We start from the raw sequence: 4,730 nt of genomic DNA on the forward strand, positions 1-4,730 counted from the left end.
TTTGATTATCCGTCAATTAATAAATTTAAAAATAAATATAGTGATATTTGTATCCACAAATATTTGTACTAATTAGTAAATTAAAAAAATTATAATATTATAACACATACTGTTAATGTATTAATTAATAGTTGTGTGATGAAATTTTATGGTATATGTTTAATATATTAATGTTTTGATTTGTTAACTAGCAAAATACCCCATGAATTACAACAAAGTGCGCATTATTGGTTACTATATTAAATAAATATTATGATATTAAAACATTTTAAAGTTTCTTTTATATAAATATTATCTAAGTTTTAATCAAACTATTCAAATATATTATTTTCTTTTATACTTTAAAATGAAATATTTATATTAATCTATATATGTATAACAAAGTCCATTTTATTTAGTACAAAATATTATTTTGTTTTACGTAAATTTAATTAGTGACCAACATTTGTCATCTATGATTTATACTATAAATTATACTAAATATATTATAATTTTCTTCAATTTTGTGTCTAAGAGATAATCAAAATACACACTACTAAAGAAATATATTTTTCTCTAGCCAATTATTTGTGAATGACCATTTTTCTTTTATTTAAATACCAATGAAAAATATGTATTCTATAGTTTTACACATTTATTAAATTGAATTTGTTGAACATAAAAAACTATAATTTGTGTATTCTTTTTTATAATTTATAAAATACATTATGTTTTTCAATTTTAAAAAATTTAAATCACGTTGAACAATACCAAATCAACATTTTATCATCAATTTGGTTTTTGGATCTCGTTTTTCTCACGATGTAAGCAAAATAATTATGTTAAAAACTAAAAGTGCATTTGAAATACTTGTTAAGATAAATGAAAATTTTATTTTGAATGTGGTGAATTCAACTTCTTAAAATTTTAAAATTTGATATTTTTTTTACAAAATTTCACTTTGTGTTTTCTTTTTTAATTCTTTATCAAGTGTCATAAGAGTTAAAACATTTATTAACACGACTCTAGTAGAATTTATCTAATTTTGCTTAAATTAAAAATATCAAATATGAATTTTTATTGTGTATATTCGAAATTAGGTTGAGTATTATGTAACTAAAACTACTTTTTTTTAACAAATAATTAATGTCAAAAACATCACAGTTGCGTGTGAGTTTTTTTACCATTCTATTTAAATAAAAAAATACAAATCATCCTAGTAATAAAAATAATAAAATAAAATACTCATTTTGAAATCAAAAATGATAAAAAAAAACAAACAAACAAACCTTAAATAATATTTTAAAATTGGCTCCACAATTTATGCAATAAAAATACTTGACCGCTAATCGAATTGCTAAATCTCTAATTAAATCATATGATTAAATCGAACCAAATTAGATGAGTCATTCATAGGGGTGAGAATAGGTCAGACCATGTTTTAAAAAGTTTGAGTCTGACCTACGATTATTTTTTTAGACTTAAGTCTGACTTACGACCTATCATAGGTTTTTTTTCCGGCCTAACTTGACCTTTTTAAAAATCTGACATTGAAGCCTATTTAAAAGCTATATTCACGTTAAAACATTTAAATGTTCTATTTATATCACATGATGCTCTCCACATACCAATATCGATGTACATATCTATATATATTAACCAAAAAATAATTTTTCTAACAAAATAATTTTTTACAAATATGAAACAAACATCTTTTAAACCCTAAAAAATAATTTTAGATTTTAAAGAATATACTTTTTTTTTTCTGAAACAAACGCATCAATTATTACCTATCAAACAAATATGGAACGACTACTGAGTGATTGACTAATTGAATGTCTACCAAATATGGAACAACTACCAAATATGAAACGACTACTAAGTGATTACTTAATTGATAAAATTTAAAATATGAACTATTATTATTATTAATGTAATAATAAAAAATAACATTAATAAATAATAAAATATATAGACCGGTCTGTCAGACCATAAGTAGTATGAGTCTAACCTTTTTATTAAATAAGTTAGGTCAGGTCAGACCACAAATAGATCAGACCATATGCCCCTGACAGACGGTCTAGCATATTCCCATCATTAAACTAATTCATACTATCTAGTCTACATAAATAATTATATAGGTTTTTAGATGAGACTCTCGTATATTTAAATGAAACTATTATTTTAACATTAAGAAAAAAAGAGATATTTTAGTATTAGACTCCACATAGGCACTTTTTCTTCAATAAAAAAGAGTTCTTACCTTTCAAGAGAGAAACACACCAACATACTACAACAAATTAAGGCATGTTAGTAAGTTTTCCGTTTGTTCTATCTAAATTAAACAAAGCAAACAAGTCTTAAAATAATGGTCAAGTGAGAAAAAAAAAGTGGGTAGTGGGTTTTCAAATAAATTAATTAAAAAACATGGATGATAGTTTTAAAAACGTAACGAAATCAAGAAAGTTGAGTGGGACCAAACAAAGGACTGGAAAAAGGAACTAAGAATTCTTTTTACAAAGAAAAAGGAATTAGATAGAACAAGAGGAAAAATGAATGACATACCTTAATTTGGTGTTATCTGTTGGTGTGTTTTTCTCTTCAAAGGTAAAGGCTCTTTTTATAGGGACAAAAAAAAAATTGGTATGGGTTTTTCCCCAAAAATATCTTTTTTTTTTAATATTTAAAAAGATAAGTATTTTTAAATTTAATTTAATTTACAAATATCAATATTATTAGTCGAATGTAGAATTTCGTATGTTAATTTTTATTTTTATTTTATCTAAATAAAAAAATTTACTACTCACCCCATCTACTCCCACTCTAAATACTTGAAAAGACCATTCTACAATTTTTTGTTATATAAAGTTGGAAAAAATTTCACTTAACTTATATTCATTCACTTGTTTGAAACTTTCAAATTCTCTAAAAAAATTAAAATCATAGCAACTTAGATCTTTCAAAATTTTGGAAACGCAAGTAATTAAGCAAAATTTTTGAACTTTTTGTTAAATTTCAAACATTCAAAATGTATTTTTTTTAGTTTTTCAACAATTTTTCAAATGTTAAATTCATTGTAAAACTTCAAAAATATTGTGTTTTAGATGTTTTCAAAAGTTTATACCAATTTGAAACATCCAAAATATATTTTTTCTAGATTTATACAAAATTTTCATCTATGTCAAAAACTCCAAAATATATATTTTTTTTAAATTAAATTTTTAAAACTTTCAATAAACATAATACTTTCGAAAACTTTAAAACTTTCTAAAACTTTCAATATATCTTATCAATAAGTTATTGATATATTTATTTTATTTCTATGTTAGAAGCAACAAAATTTTAATTTTAAAATAAGGGTCATAATTACTTAAAAATAAAATGTGACTTTTCATAAAATATTGTTTTATTTAATTATCTTCTTTTAATTATGAAAAGTCATAGTTTGCTTATATTTATATCGTTATTTGGTTAAGCCAGTATACAAATATTAGTATTTCTTAAAAACAAATTATATTTTTTTAATCTATTTTTTTATTTAATCTCAAATATAAAATTTAAATTTTTTTTATCATTTTTTTTTCATAATATTGCATAATTTAACGTTGCTGAATAAAATTTTAATCAAAATTTATTATGATTAAATTCCAATTTTGATCAATAGCCTATTTCAAATTAATAGATTTTCTGTATGGTTTTATTTTATCTGAAATTTCCTAAAAAATAGTTATTTTTCATCTATACTCCATACTTTTCACAATATATACACGTATAGAGTGATTATTGTTAAAAACAAAATCAATTATAAAAAAAAGTAGTAGAAAGTATATAATATATAATTATTATCGTATCAACTCGTAGTAAAAAGTATATAATATATAATTATAAAATAAATTTTAAGTAATTCATTTTATATTTTTAAACGAGTGCACGTATCAACTCTTATATTTTTAAATTTTTGATACTCACTTAGTTTTTAGTTCAATAAGAGATTTGCATTACTAAATTATTTATCTTATGAATATCAAAATTACATGGAATAAAATAATATTTTTATTGTTAAGAAAGGTCTAAACCACGCATTTAGAGATGCTATGGTGATAAATAGAGTGACACGTAGCAAAATTTGGGAATAGGATGGTAGCAATCACTTCCCATTCAATGCAAGTACTCCTGCTCATTAAATTTTCTGAGTTCCTATTACAAAACAAATGGTATAATACTATTAATATTAATAGTATTATTATACCTCATCTTAAATATTCATATGTATCACACTATTTATTGTATTTAATCATTTAATACATATTAAACAATAATGATAAATAAATAAATAATTTTATAAATTTATTCTTATCATTTATTGTTATATTGTCATTACAATAAATAAAAAATAAAAAATAATAACTTATGAGCAAAGTAAATTGTATCAATTAGAGTAAAATAATTAAAATTATATTAGAAATAAAAAATAATTATTATTTTGAATAAATATAATAATTATTTTAAAATAAAAAATTAATATTTTTATGTATTTAATATAAATTTTAGATAAAATCAAATATATCAATTTTGTAATTAAATAGATTTTTATTTATATTTAAGATGAGAATAGATACCTCTTATAGTCCATTGCCGTACAGTAATTATATTATTATTATTTTATTTCTCACCCATGAAATTGAACATCCCCTAGCATTATGCCTATAAATTGTGGCACCCAAAACACACGCCAACTGCCATTGCACCAT

Source organism: Cicer arietinum, chromosome 6, assembly GCF_000331145.2.
Source record: "Cicer arietinum cultivar CDC Frontier isolate Library 1 chromosome 6, Cicar.CDCFrontier_v2.0, whole genome shotgun sequence".
NCBI lineage: Eukaryota > Viridiplantae > Streptophyta > Magnoliopsida > Fabales > Fabaceae > Cicer > Cicer arietinum.